Here is a 16,594-nt window from a genome sequence, read left to right as displayed (position 1 = left end):
CCCTTCTGTTCGCCTAAGTCGAGAAAGCTTTTCGCAATAAACCATAACTTTTTAAATCTATACTGTGTTACGGTGTTGTTATCGCGTCAAGATATCACTGATTTCGGGAACAACAGCAACAACGCCAGCATGCTGGAGAATACGCAACTCCTCGAAATATATTTATCAGAACGTATGTGGAAAGTGACCTCAAGTGTTGAACATGCCAGGCTTCGCTTGTGGTGCAAGCCAAACGACATGGTCAGATTTGTCACTATAGCTATATGACTGAGCTTTCAAGAAAATGATAGCTTCTAACGATGTGTGCTACTATACATTGCCGAAGCATCACAGAAGACGTATTATGCGTTTATTGCTCCGTACGTCTAAACTTGTCCACAGTAAGTAAAAATGAATACGAATTGGCGTGCTTAGGTGAAACTTGAACTGCGTGCGCTCGCACTGCGCGATTCGCTTCAGCCTCAGTTCGAGGCTCGGCTTAAGAGGGAAATGCGATAGGGTTTTGATAGACGTTTGTCCTTGTGGCCTCAACCAGGTCACATTAACAAGCCTCGAACGCATCAGGTCATGAGGCTGCGGCTGGTTTGAGGTTGATGTTATGGGACGAAATTTATAAGCTAAGCAACTTTTGCTGCATGGCTGTTTGACCGACTTGTTTGGATATAAAGCCGTCTCATTGACGGATGCAATTATTTTAATTATTCCAAAATTGTACAAAACAATATGGCGTCGATACAACGTGTTCCACGCTAAAGCGGCGAATAAAATTTGAGTTTCTCTTTTTAATAAAAAATCAAGTTTCAAACTCAAAAGCTTAATTTCATTCTCGCATAAAAGTTCACAGAAAAAGTAAAGCAGTAACTTTGGATAATTTTGGGATGGCTCATGACAAAAATAACGCTACTGAGGTTAGAAAAAAGAACGAAAACCACGTAGCAGGAGGAGTAGGAGGAAGAGGAGGAGGAAAGGCGGGTAGGTTAACCGTTGGATGAAACCAGTTCGCTACCCTGCACTAGGGAAAAGGGATGAAGTATATAAAGGTGAGGGAAAAAACAGAATGATAAAAAACAGGGCAAACACAGGATATACACATGCCCTCCATTTTACATGATTGTCTTTGTCTATTTAGCGCAGTAGCATTCTTTCTGCAACCAGATTGAAGTGCGCTCACTCAGCAAGCACTACGCTTTAGAAAAGAAAAGTTCACCGAGGCAATGCCGTAGTTGAGCCGATCGCCCATTTGAAAAAAAAAGTGGCTCCCACTGAATGCTGAGACGAGCTTAGTCGTCTCTTTCGCAATCAATGGACATAAAATATTGACGTTATATATGAACTGCAGTGAAAAGGAAAAACTGGGCTACAATCGAAGCCAACAAGAGAGGATATATCACAAGGAAACTATACCGCGCAGCAGCTGACCATTCATTTGGCGGAAAGGAACCAGCCACGATAAATATTCCCAGAGGGCGGAAGCCCGCGACACTCACGCAGCTTGCCGCGTAATAAGCTGGGTTGATTCATGGAAGCGAGCGAAGGCAAAGTGTCTGCAAACGCTTCCAGGCTGTGCAATCTCGTGGAACTTCTTCTGGGGCTTCTTCCTTGCACTCGCAAAAAGCCGAAGACGTAGTTGATTACCATCAACATTTTGCCAAGTGTATGCCGGCGGATAGCATGGGGATAATATCTGCTGAATAAATAAAGTAGAGATGGCAATACTCGGTAAACAAAATGCAGTACTGCATAAACAAGTTCAGGAGATATGAACAAAAGAAGCTAGCGAAATTCAGCTGTATAACCAGATGATTGCCACTTGCATGTGCCAATGAAACATATGTGTCAAGCCCTGTGCACCCGGCAATTTCATTAACACTCCACCAGTAGAACAAAAATATCTTCTTTGCGTCCCATAGTATAAGAATTCATTCAGCTCCTGCTACTTATGCTCCGCGCCCACTGAATTTCGTACTGAACGTGACCAGGCGTGTAGGGCAGCTTTCACTTTGTCGCCAGCGCCCAAAACGTTTTTTCGTCCTTTGACATTTCTCACCCCATCGAAAGAGTCTATTTAATTATTGTAATACCTGGGGCGCCCGTAGGAGCATTACTGTAGGCGAAATACAAGAAGAAATATATTTTCATACAGGTGACACACTGCATAGCAAAAGGGGAAAACAAGTAAAGATAACAAGACAAAAAAAGACAATACAACACATCCTAATCTCAGAACAAACGATTGCTATGGAAAAGTAAAATGCTCACAACTTCCATGTCTGAGCGCACTGATTCGGTGGCGTGCAAGCGGATTGTCATGTGACTGTCTTTATTTAATTTCCATTTTTCATACCAGTCCAGTTCCATTCATTAAAAAAAGAGCAGCCGCGGTAGCTCAGTGGTTATGGCGCTCGGCTACTGACCCGAAATATGCTTGTTCGATCTCGGCCGCTCTCGATCTCGAATTTCGATCGAAGCGAATTTCTAGAGGCCCGTATACTGTACGATGTCAGTGCACGTCGAAGAACCCCAGATGGTCGAAATTTCCGACTCACTACTGTATCCCTCATAGCCTGAGTCACTTTGGGACGTTAAACCTCTATAAGCCAAAGCATTCATTAAACTATTCACACTATTTTTACGACCCCATGGTGACGTACTCAGTATTACCTCCAACTTAAATCCCCACTTCATGAAGAACAATGATTAGAGCCAGAATAGACTTTCGCAAAGAAAAAAAAGTAAGACTTCTGATTTTCTATTCTTGTAAAAAACTGGTAAGTTGAGGCCCTGTACTTGTATATACACCCATACAATTTACCCATCTGAAAGGACTGTGATTCGTGGGGTGGATTTACACAGACTCTTAAAAACTGAGCACCGCAATAAATTCACCAGGTCTAAAACTATTTTTGGTAACAACGTGATAATGAAAGCCCGATGTCACTTTCACCTACCTACTCTTCGTACGCTCTATTTTCTTTCATATGCAAACACCTTACGTGTTGCATTTCATGTTGGGGCATGACATGCAGCACTCTTCTGACATGATTTCGCTACCTTCGAAATCAAGCTCTTCTTCTAATTACTTTCAGTGATCTTTTAGCATCACTCCGGACATTTATAGCTCTCTTTACATTCTCCAACTGTCATCAGAGCTTCATCTCAAGTTGGGATCATTTATCGGTGGTACCTTTAGAAATCACATTGTTCTCAATTGTTTTGAGTTTTCTAAACTTTTGTGCGACACTTAAACTAGGTTTGCTGAGCCAGTTAACGTACTACTACTGAAAACTAACACCAATTAATAAAACAAAGAGAATGCTTTGACCCATCTTTGTGTGAAATATTTTACTACCGGAAATGAAATTATGCTAACTTACACTATTTTTACCACTAACTGAGGACTTGCCTGTTCACTACCCCGGTTTGATCTGCTTAGGAGAGCATTTTTTCTGCGCTCGTGCGTTCTCTATTATTAACCTAATATTTAACGTATTGTATGGATATTTTATATATACTCTGTTCCTTTTCTACTTGTTTTTATTCGTGTATTTCACACTTTTTCTACAATATGTTTTATTCACTCCTTAGCAAAGCACAATGACATTTTCTTGTATTCCATTCCTACTTTGTTTATATTCTCTTACTCTCTTATAGTTGGGGGGCCGTAATTTTTCACTTTGAACAGGAGCGCCTCTGGAAAGTGTTCACTTTGGCACCCGCTGCTATTTATTTATTTATTTATTTATTTATTTATTTATTTATTTATTTATTTATTTATTTATTTATTTATTTATTTATTTATTTATTTATTTATTTATTTATTTATTTATTTATTTATTTATTTATTTATTTATTTATTTAAATATTTATTTATTTATTTATTTATTTTTTTATTTATTTATTTATTTATTTATAAATACTGTCAATCCCAATCGGGATCATCGCAGGAAGGGCAAAAACAGTATTCAATAAAGCAGGTACATAAAACACAGCATTGCAACTATATGTGAACAGAGGCTGTTAGGTTTAATAGCAATAGTAATAATCGGCGAGAAACAACATGGGAGCAAGAATACAAGAAAAAAGAAACAAGAACAACATAAATGCATTACACAATAAAACGAACAATTTTCAATAAATCAAATCGAGCACTGGAGGTGGCGAAATAGTGTTTCTAATGCAAATTGTAAAGCTAGTAGGTGCGCTTCATATGTCTCTAAAAATTTTTCTAAAGATGAGATGCTTACACTTGATGGTAGGTTATTCCATTCTCGAATGGCTGACGGAAAAAACGAATGTCTAAAACAGTCTGTGTTGATTCGATATTCTTCCAAAGTTTGTAAGTGCTTATGTCTCGTTGTTCGTGTTTCTGATTTTGAAAAATACCTTGTACAATCTATGCTCACCATGTTGTGAATAAGTTGATAAAGTAGTTTCTGTCGTGCAAGCCTGGCGCGGTTTTGTAACGTAAGTATGCCAGCGTTGTTTATGAGTTCTGTGGGTGATTCAGTTTGTCTGTGTTTGTTTTAGATAAATCTTACAGTTTTGCTTTGAACTCCCTCTAGTTTCTTTAATAGTTTATCGGTAAACGGAAACCAGGTTATATTCGCATATTCAAGTACATGTCTCACAAAAGTATTGTAGGAAAGTAATTTAATGTCTGACGGCGCGTCCCAGAGGCGCCTCTTGAGAAAGAAAAGTCGTTTCAGTGCAGATGACGTAATTAAGTTCACGTGCAAGTTCCATTTCAGATCAGATGATAAAATTAAGCCAAGTTATTTATGCTGTGTAACTGCGGGAAGGGGGATATTGTTCATTGTGTATGAAAAGTCTGATACGTTATGTTTCCTGGTAATTCGCAAGATAACACTAATGGTTTATGGTTTATGGGGGTTTAACATCCCAAAGCGACTCAGGCTATGAGGGACGCCGTAGTGAAGGTCTCCGGAAATTTCGACCACCTGGGGTTCTTTAACACGCACTGACACCGCACAGTACACGGCCCTCTAGAATTTCGCCTCCGTCGAAATTCGACCGCCGCGGCCGGGATAGAACCCGCGTCTTTCGGGCCAGCAGCCGAGCGCCGTAACCCCTGAGCCACCGCGGCGGCAAGATAACACTAATAACCATATGTATTGGATTTTATGCATATTGAAATAAATATGATCATGATGCTTAAATTTTGCGGGCTTTTCAACCAGGAAAAACATAATTCAAAATCAGGTGTCTAAATAAATAATGATGAAGTAAAGGTTTTTTGAACCCTCTTCAATTTGTCAGAGGAATTTGTGCCGCACACGAAATAGCCGAAAAGTAAATTTGTTCATTTTATTAAATTAGCAAGTTGAGCAAAATATATCACTCTGGCCTACTGTACACCATGGTACAGAATATGGGTGAATTTCGCTCATTTATTGAGCCCCATTATAGGTATAAACGTGATTTAAAGATAGCTGAGGCACCCTCTATATCTGCTGTATTTCACTGTTATTAGGAGCAACTGTAAAATGGAACAGAAACAAGTGATTGTGATCACAAGAAAAATTGAACCATAACGGCCACAATCCGCAACGTCAACGACGAGTAATAGCATAAAGATGTGTTTTCCGCAGCATTTCAGAAAGCTGATTAAACGAAAAAGATAGTTCGATCTTCGCATATGCCTCGACAAGCGGGCATATTATTCAGGTGCTCTTAAACTGCTATGTTTTTGTTTTTCATTTCCTTTACGGTTTTTTTTTTGTCGACGGCTTCATTTAAACAACAGTGTTTTCTACGCGTCCACAGATAAATTCCGACATCATTTTAATTCGATGCGGATTAAGTACACGATATGCTGCCAGCATAAAACTAATTTGCATCAAGCATAATGAGTAAGTGAACAACCAGCGGTTGTTTATAGTATTGGAGTGTACACTATCACGGAACTCATCAATGCAATGCGCGCCAGGGGCCGGGCTCTGCTTCCCCATAGGTTACTAGTGAAACGTGCGCAGAACGGCATAATTCAACACATTGTACACGCTTGCGTTAGTGAATATATCGTTTTCGTGTTTCGTTAACACCCGACCGATGCACGGATAGTCAGGCAAGGACGCTTTTCATCCTACAAGAGCCATAAATTTAAAAGCGTTAAAACTGCCGTTCGGCGGAAAGCCCGGCGTCGGCGTCGTTGTGAATGGAAAATCCTTATTTATACCCAATACAGCAGCTGACCGCCGTGTGTAGCGTTTTCGCAATTCCGGATATCTTCAAAAGCGAAACCTATAGAACTACAAAGTGCATCTCAAAGAAATTGTGCGCACTTAACAAAATATGCATGTGCCAAAAGTGAATGATCTGCTTGATGCAGTGCGGGACCTCGCAGCGGCCCAGGGACCCAGCAGGGTCTAATACTCACTTGCGAAATAAAGTGGTTTTGTCTGTCAAGTACGCGTTATTTTTTTTTCACTTGGACACGATGTTAGGGAGTCTTTAAAAATTGAAAATTGGTTTTTGAAGAAAGGAAATGGCCCAGTAACTGTCTCACATACCTCGGTGGACACCTGAACCGCGCCATAAGGGAAGGGATAAACGAGGGACTGAGAGAAGAAAGGAAGAAAGAGGTGCCGTGGTGGAGGGCTCCGGAATAATTTAGACCATCTGGGAAACTTTAACGTGCACTCACATCGCACATCACACGAGCGAATTTTGGCTTTCGCCTCCATCGAAACGCAGCCGCGGCGGTCGGGTTCGAACCCGGGAACTCCGGATCAGTAACGGAGCGCTCTAACCAACGAGCCACAGCTGCAGGTAATACGCAGATCTTCGTAACTTTTTTCTCTTTTTTTAGAGCACTGGCTCTAAATAACTGCTAGCTTGAGTCAAAAACTGATCGGCATTTTCTGTGAATAGCATTTCACTTAAATGGTGAAAAAGCCGCCTTGTTTTCGGTGGAGTATGTTTTTCAAAAAAAAACATGACGCAAGCACGAAACTTGTAGAAAGTATCGGTTCAGCCACCACTTTTGTGGCTTACTCGTATCAACGATAACTGCCATTGCAACACGTACAGTTGAAACGTAACTGCATTTATATTTCCAATTAACCTAAAACTTGCTTATATATCGCAAGGGGGTGGATTACAGCAATCCCGTAATTATTGTAAAATATGACCAATGAGACATGCGCCTTAACGCCGTCGTGTTAAACTCTTAGAGTAAATTCAAAGCCCCACCCGCCACCTACACACACGCAATTTTTTTTTTGCGTACAGGCACTATCAGCACTAGTATGGCGACACTACGAAAACGGCTTCTTGCAAAGCCAATTTTTTAGGCTCCGAAGGTTGGATAGGGTACAGCATTGTCAAAGGCGTGTGACCGCTTTCACTTAGGCACAGCCAATACAGGCGCCTGACATGCATTTGATAACTTGCTTTCGGTTTATAGTGCCCCATTATATGCTGTTCTAATTTCGTTGACCAAGCGATGGATGTGACGAGTAGTTCACTCTTCCGTCACCTGAAGCACAAAAACACCGGTGATATAAACTCTTATATGTAGTTTTATTTCACTGCAGAACGGAAACTCTCCTGCTTTAAGAGCTGAAATTGCAAATAACGACGCCCCAAGAGTACCCAATTGCACCCGATAACGCTGTTGTGCTCAACTTTTGCAGGCGAAGCTTGAGGGTCACAATTTTTTTTTCTGGTAATCTACTGTACGCGGCTGCATATTTGCGCGCCGTTTTTTTTGTCCTAAGGCATTCAGAAATTTTGGCAATAAGAAAAATTTATTACTCCTTTTATAAGATTTTAAAAAAAAACATGCAATTTTTTAAATTTCTACTAAGAAAAGTCTGTGATCAAGTCTTGGGTAGTTACTTTTATTCAACCGAAGTTTTAAACGTTTAGGCACCAAAGGTTTTATGTGTTCTTTACTTAAAATTCAAAGTTTTATCTATTTCAAGTTTTATTAATTCATACGTTTGTGACGAAGAGTATCAATAATGACGACCATGTGTAATGTTCCGCTTGCTTCCCTCTCCCTGTCGACGTAAAAGCCGTTTTATATTGAGACTGCTGGATCGATGTGTTGTTGCACATGTTTATTGTATACCTACTGCAAAACATTTGCGGGGATAGGGTGGCTGCAACTGGCAAAGAACGGGGTTAATTGGAGGGACCTGGGAGAACCCTTTGCTCTCCAGTGGGTGTAGTCAGGTTTATGACGGTGAGGATTGCAGAATAATCTCACGATAGCAAACTTTGATTTAGTACTCATAGACACTAACTTCGTAGATTGGAAGATAGTAATACCCCAGTAGCTCGTCGAGTACAAACGGAAAATTATTCTTGGATCCAAATTGGGTTCTTGAAGGCGTAGGACTCTCGACTGGTTCTCTAAAGATCAATGTAAAGCTTATTCTAAAAGCTGCAGTCATTCGCAAGAAAATTAATCCGTTACAAAGCTTCATTGTAAATCATGTTGCCTCCCGAAATGTAATTCATATAGCATCTGACGGTTCCGTTCGGAAGAACAATTTCAGGCCTTCACTGATATGATGTGGTCATATGTGCCATATGGTGAAATTCTTATTACAATGTAACGGTTATCAATGAAGCTTCCAAATACAGTAAGTCGAATGAACAAAGCTCTCTTTGCCATTGTGGCTAATGCGCTGCCGCCAAAGAAAACACATCTTTTCTTATTCAGTTCAAGCAGACTAGCTTTAAAACTTGTACAGCGCTGGAAGTACTGCTCGTTCGCGAAGTTAGAGTCGTCGAGTGGTACAAGACAATGTGTCCTACCTTGGCTCGAAAAGGAAGATGCCTAAGTGGCTCTGTATCGGACGTGCCGATATCCCAACGGGGACAGGTAAGAGACAGTTTCTTTAGTTCTCTTCGCTTTCACAGAACGACGAAACGAAAGCACAAAAAATTCTGGAGGGCTGGAACACTTGCCTTGTTTCCTCATAAATGGTAGGTGCCCGGAGACCACCAGGACGAGGGTGCGACTGTGCAGCATGTAGGAGCCTTCTGTTAGGTGTCACTCGGAAATTCTGCTAAGTGAGCAGCGGAGGTGTAACGCGTGGGAGCTCCCAAGGAGGCGCTTACTGCGTGAATATTTTAGGGCCCCTGCGCAACCCACTGCTGCAGGGAAGAAAGGAGTTCACGTGCGCCCATTAGCGTACGTGTGTCTTGTCTTCGATGTGTTACAATGGAGATGGGGAGAACGTGCTTCGCTCTCAATGGAGGCTCCGACAAAGAGAAAACCAGTTTGCAAACAAACGAGAACCAGGCTGGTAATTTTCCAAATTCATTATTTTGCTGTGTTACATTACAAATAATAACCGAGATTTTCTAAAGTAGATAGCATTCTTTCAACCGCGTTACGCGAAATACCGCCTTGACGTGACGCAGGCAGAGAATGGCGCCTGTAGAGGCATTTTGTTTTGTCCTCTAACCCCTGCATTGCTTTGACGAATGTTCTGTCACTGAGTTTCTGGACCGCTGTCTTTAAGGTCCTTATGAGGCCCCGGTAGATCACTTGCTCCTTTTGTCGTTATTCATATCGGTATTTATGCTCTGGTAACTTGCAGCAGCTATCCTTAATCCTTGACCTTATAGGCTGGCATAAGAGGGAAAAAAATATCTGCTTGTTAATATGCATTCACTCAAAGTCATCATTTATTGAAGCCTTTCCAGGCGAATGAGACGTGGGAAATTTCGCTGCTCAGAAAACCTAATTCCAATTTCATTTCTTCTACTGCTTCTCCAGCAACGGGACGAAAGCCAGAACTATGGAGGTGACCTTGACCAGGGCAGAACATTCGCCCCCGACATATCCCGCAAATTGCTCCTTGCCCCTTCAAGGACTCACCGAAGTCTTCCTAAAGAGTGACAATGCTTCAAACAAGAAAGAGTCCGACTAAGCGCACCTCACTGCATGGTCAAAGGAAAAAGCAAGTTTTTCCGCATTTTTCTCGTAGTCATTACGTTAAGAGGTAATAAAGAACAGTTCAATAATCAGACTTCCATCTAAACACACAAAATGATTATCTGTCCTTTCTTAAAGCAAGGAATGCTTTTGTTTCTGGTCTGATATATATATAGTCCTTTTGCATGCGCTCATGCGTTTGCTCACATGTACTTGATATGCATGTAATTTTTGTTTATATGTGCTTCAGTGCTTTTTTGTTGTCTTGTAAATTAAATATTCGTCCGCATGCGAAGGATGGCTTCATGAGCCCGTTCATCTCACCAGCCCCATATGGAGAGTGCTACCACAAATTGAGAAATATTCAAGCATGCTTTCATGTGGTAAAGTGCATGGAAAAAGTTAGCAGTGTTTCTTCCGTTTCTTTACAAGGCCAGGGCTAATTAGGGACGTACTAGGCTCCACGACAGCGTTGGGCATATAGCGTACACACTGCCATCACCTTTTTTTCCAGCTTACACTGTGTACTCATAAAACGGTAATTACCTACAAAGGCGCAAGCTGAACTCAGCTGTATTGTCACAAACGAAAACAGAAATCGAACTATAGAGCTGCAACACTTCGTATCTTACATTCTTCATCACGCATATACCGGATGCTTTTTTTTATCTGTACCACTTATGTGGAAAAATTGTGAACACTATGTCTATGCGATTCATGCAAGTGTAATATATATTTCATGACGGACGTAGTATATTATGCCCTTACTATAGATACGTTAAGTTTAAGTAGCAAGTTGACCTAATTAACATCTCAGTTTTTGTCTTCAGAAGGTCACAATGATATGTTTTGGAGCTGAAGGTATTGAACTGAGTAACCGAACGGAATTTTAAAATTTCGCAATTGACATTGCGGTTCCGCTAGCCAGTGCGGGTTCTGCGCGCAAAACGAACTGATAGGAAAACACACACGACAATAACCGGAAATTCCATATCTCTACTTCAAAACGGAGGACTCTGAATTAGGAAAGTCGCATGCCCATATTCTAAATTTTGTAACACCCGCACGCTCCAAAAACGGCCACAAGGCAAGGGCCTCTTCCTGCAGACTCATGCTACGTGTGCATTCCGCTGCTTTCCTGATGTTATCAGACTTCAGTATTACCCGTCTGACTTGCCTGTAGATTCGCCAGTATGTCTCACCGGTGCTTTTTGACCCTTTCGCTGAAACAGTGATCACTTTGCCACTCTATTACTTTATTACCGAAACGCAGGAACGGTTCTTCGGCGTAGTGGCTCTGCTCTCGGAGCGTTACCTGCATCCACAAGTTGACGACTTAATTGTCTCCGGCGGCGTAGATGGCAGGCACCCGCCTAGCCAATGCCCAATGAACACTGTTCTATTTCTTGGTTTTCACACACTTTTCCCCGACGCTAAGTGCAGCTATGCTCTTTCCGGTGCATCTCGCGTGTAGGTTTCCTTATCGGGTCGTTTCGCGCGTGCAATACCCCTTTGTCATCTCTAGCCGCACTACCGATTTCGAAATTTAGGCTACAGGGTTCACCTACGTTGCTGAAAACCTACAGTAACAGGATTTTTATGCGAAGCATAATAGGGACACTACTTAGCTCAACCATAGCCCATCCTGGTGCGGCCGCGACCACCAAGGCTAACTCCCGCTCCTCCCGCTAGGGGCGCTGCAGCCCAGCACGTGGTCTGACGTCACGCCAGCTGAGGAGAGACGGGGCTCAACTCGCGCGGTCGCCGCGCGGCCGCGACCACCAAGGTTAACTCCCGCTCCTCCCGCTAGGGGCGCTGCAGCCGAGCACGTGGTCTGACGTCACGTCAGCTGTGGAGAAACAAGGCTCAACTCGCGCGGTCGCCGCGCGGCCGCGACCACCAAGGCTAACTCCCGCTCCTCCAGGAGATTGCAAAACAACGAAGAGACTAGCCTGACTTACGGGCAGGCGATACCGAATCCCTTTCACAAATCTATTATGCTTCGCATCCTAGGCTTAACCTTAGCTAAGCCAATTTTTAACTGGAACCGAAAATCAAAATTTCATGAGGAAGTAATGGTTACATAAAAGTTTTTAAACTAGCTTTTAAACTAGCCGTGGCAAAGAATCCACCAACAAATTCCCCATTGAGAGTCTTTATTGTTTCTTTAATACAAAATTTTATATAACAAAAGCACTCCAGGTAGAGCACAGAATAACACTCCTGTTAATGACAGCCGTGTACTACGTTCCGTCCGCTGACACCATTGGTTGCTCGAGCGAAAACTTTTTCGGGCAGCGAAACTCAGGAACCGCATTTGCAGATGGCAGGAGCGAATGAGACGCTCTGCATTATCTTCATTCCTAAAGTTCACCCCACATCGAGCGTGAAGGGAAGCCAACTTTTCCCTGCTCAGCAGTTGGATACGGAGCCCTGGAATCTTTACAAGCAAAAGTGCATGGTTGTTTAAGTCTGCGCTTCTATAGGAACTAAAAGCTGAAAGTAAAGAAGTATGTCAGCCAGCTTAGGTTTCTGCTAATGCGAACTGTTATTTATTAAACAAAAAACACGGTTAAACTGAAAATTAAGCAATTGTAACGCATTACATCAATTGGCCCCTTTGTTCATTTATTTACGGTCGGATTGCGACTGCAGATGCGCCTAGAACGAAGCTGGAATCCTTGATGTAAATAACTTTTGCCTGTCTTATCTTTACGAGATCCGTATTTATTTATTTTTTTTACACAGAATACCACTAAAGGCCCTCGAGAGGGTATTACATAGGGGGGGGGGGGGCACAGGCGATGAACAGAATAAAACAAAACCACAAATATAAAACAACAAAAGCAAAAATAAGACACTTCGCATGACATAAGTAAGCAGCAGAATCAAAAGAATGGCAGCGCGGCAAAGAACGAAGATTACTGCAGTATTAAAATTATACGAACAGAACACTAATGCAATGAATCATTTAATAACGTACCCTGCAATAAAATGCCCTGTAAAGGAAGCCATGAAAATATAACAATCTATGCGAAGAGTTAAGCAGTAGTTATTGAAGATGTAAGATTAAAATATTTATCAGGATCAGTGGTGGTTGCGATATGTTAAGGCAGAGTGTTCCAGTCAGATATTGTGCGTGGTAAGAATGAATGCGCATAGTTAAATGTTCTGCACGTGAAACGCCTAACTTTAAAGGGATGATCGCGGCGGTCAAAAATCGAAGGAGGCAAAGAAAAAAAGTCGTTATGAAGTGATCGATGATGATAAAGTTTATGAAAAAGTGATAGTCGTGCAGTTTTGCGGCGGAGACATAAATCCTGGTGACCTGCGCGTTTCTTTAAGGCTGGGATGCTGGTGTTACGTGAAAAATCGGAGTAAATAAAACGAACGGCGCGGTTCTGCAATGATTCAATGTTATTTATTAGGTAAGATTGGTAAGAATCCCAAATAGCCGAGGCATATTCGATTTTAGGTCGAATTAGAGTGGTATAGGCGTGGGCACGGAGGTGAGGAGGAGCATGCTTTAGGTTATGTTTTAAGAGACCTAATGACCGATTAGCAGATGCAAGCATAAGGTTAATATTGTGGTTCCATGCTAAGTCTGAATGAAGCTGAAGTCCTAAGTACTTATACGTGGTGACTAGCTCCAGTGAGATATTATATAAGGAGTATGCTGTTTGAATTCGAGACATTTGGTTAGTAAAAGACATCAATTTAGTTTTTGAATGATTAAGTTGCATAAGCCAGGTTGAGCACCATGCTGTTGCTGAATCAAGGTCAGATTGAAGGGATTGGTACTCGGTGTTAGAATAAATTTTGCGATAAATTACACAATCATCAGCAAAAAGTCTGATATGGAAAGAAATGGAATCCGGTAAATCGTTGATAAATATTAGGAAAAGTAAGGGGCCAAGCACACTTCCTTGTGGGACGCCAGAGTGTACTTGACTGAAAGACGAATTGTGGTTATTGACAGCTGTAAATTGAGACCTGGAAAAGAGGAAAAACTTTAACCCTTGCAATGACAAGAGGGTGATTATTAAGCAGTGCTAGTTTCATTAATAACCGGTTGTGAGGTACTCTGTCGAAAGCTTTAGAAAAATCAAGAAATATGGAGTCTACTTGAATGCCAGCATCAATCGATGAATGTATGTCTTGAATGAATCCGGCAAGTTGCGTTTCGCATGAGTAGCCTTTACGGAACCCAAGTTGATATTTAAAAATAATGTTATGTTCTTCAAGATAGTTAATTACCGGCGAGGGAATTACGTGTGCAAGAAGTTTGCGAACAGTGCTAGTTAATGAAATGGGTCGGTAGTTTAGTGGTGCGGAACGATCACCAGTCTTAAAAATTGGCACAACTTTAGCTAGGTGCCAGTCCAGCGGAATCACCACTGATGATAGAGATTGTGAAAAAATAGCAGACAAGATGCGATGAATACCATCAGATGAATTTTTGAGTATTTTGTTATTAAAGCCAAGGTGATCTGATGCTGATGTTGTTTTAAGCTTTCCTAGTAAGGATAAGATACCTGTCTCCCTGATACATATTTCGGACATTGACGTATTAGAAGTGCTGACAGAAATAGGAGGTAGAGGGAGATCTTCACGGGTAAAAACGGATGTGAATGCGTTATTGAAAAGTTCGGCGCATTCGGCCACTAGAACACTGCTGCCATCCGCGTTGGTAAGAGTAATGTCAGGATGATTAGCGGAGTTTATTATCTGCCAGAACTTCCGTGGATTGTTTGTTAGCATTGCCGGTAGATCGTGTGTGAAGAAGTGCCTACGTACAGATATCAACTCAGATTGATATTCCTTATCACATAGTTTGTACCGTTGCCAAGATTCGGAGTGTCTGTTCTTGTCGACTTGTCTGTAAAGGCGCTTTTTCTTGTTATTAAGGCGACGTAGATGCCAATTAAACCAAGGCGCTGTGTTAGTGCATGGGATACTGATGACTGGTATGAATCTGTCAATGAGAGTAGCAAGTTTCACGCTGAACAGGTTCCAGTTCGTTTCCACGGAGAGTGACGAAAAATCGTGAAGAAAATGATCGGCAAAGACTGACAACTGAGCGTTTATTTCACCGAAGTTTGCGCGGTTGTAGCACCTTATTTGTTTAGTGCGAGTTACCTTTATATGGGGCACAAAATTCAGGTTACCCGTGATTATGGAATGGTCGGAATGGCCTTCTAAAAGCGCAATGTTGGAGCAAAGGTAAGGATCACTTGTCAAGACAAGATCGAGAATATTGGCTGTAGGGGCGGGGCAGAGCATCGAAAATCACCGCGCACGACAGGCTCCGGAGCCCCGGGGACACAGTATCGCTACAAGTGCTATCACGTCTACCATGCAACGACAAGACGGACGGGGATGCCGTGATTGAATGGCCGAAAGCATGGGGCGAGCGCTCCGCCTGCGCCACTGCCCATGCCTTGATCAGTGTGCTCAACCATATCAGTCTAATACAGAAAATGAGTTTGAAAATTTAACTTCTCCCAAAGAACCCCAGGGGAGGTTCTTATCTTAGGCGTTTGTGGCAGCATTCTTTGTCTTAATTACATGAATTCACTCAGAAGTTAAACGATTATATATCATTGATATACCGGGCGTTTCAGGGGTCATAATAGAAATTTATAAACTCAAAGGGCTAGAAATACTGAAGAAATATTTTCAGCAAGAAACCGTCTAATGCTGTGGACTTCAGTTACTATTGATATAATCTTAATCTTGGTGATAGAAAACTAAAATTTTCTAATAACTAATTAAGCGCTGGAGTCTGGCAGTTAATTCTATTTGGAAATTCGGAGCCATGGAGAAAACTGTTTCACATCAGTTTTTGAACTGAAGAAAACGGTCTTCCCTAAGCCCCTGCAGTGCGAGAAAATCTGGCGCATATTTCTGTAAACAGCTGATATTCTGCGCATATGCACACGAAGCTGGCTACAAACATGACAGCTGCAGACGACATGTCGCAATGACCATGCCGCCAAACTTAAACACCCAGCCCCATTATAACATGGTATTCAATTTTTCTTGGGTTCGCCGCACACAAAACTAGCGGCTACGCAGTTATCGACGACATTCGTTTTTTCTATGCCTTGCAGCGGACCACACGAATGTTCTTGATGCTACATCTCTTATTCCTGCAAAGTTATTGTTTGGATTTTGAAGCTCCTATTGTTAACAGTTTTTTAGAGTGTTGATTGAAGAACCTCCCATAGCGAAAAAAACATGGGCGAGAACCCTCCAAACACCGCCGAAAAAATAGGGTGGCCACATGCGAAGGAAAAAAAAAATTGAATCATGCATTTCGTATTGGCTTGCGCGTGTAAACCATTAATACCTGCTTACCACATTATTAGCGTTTTGTAGTACTCTTTTGAATTCCCGACGTAGAAACCATTCACCACTACACACAGTGTCCATTAGTGGTACTCTCTGACTGTACACGTGGGAGGAGTATCATTTTATGTGTCAGTGAAGTTGTTTCCGGCAATTATTTTTTCTTTCCCCTCGGATGCACAAAGATTACCAACTTCCTAATAACACTGTTAGGAACGGAATTATCTTACTCTGGACGAGTTTATTTTAGGTTGTAACTCGTGCCCTCTTGCTTCAAGACCTTAGACTTTGTTTTAGTGCAGATTTCGCAGTCAGGCCTGTTTCAAG

This window comes from Amblyomma americanum, chromosome 5, assembly GCF_052857255.1.
Source record: "Amblyomma americanum isolate KBUSLIRL-KWMA chromosome 5, ASM5285725v1, whole genome shotgun sequence".
NCBI classification, from domain to species: domain Eukaryota; kingdom Metazoa; phylum Arthropoda; class Arachnida; order Ixodida; family Ixodidae; genus Amblyomma; species Amblyomma americanum.
This window is presented reverse-complemented; position numbering follows the sequence as displayed.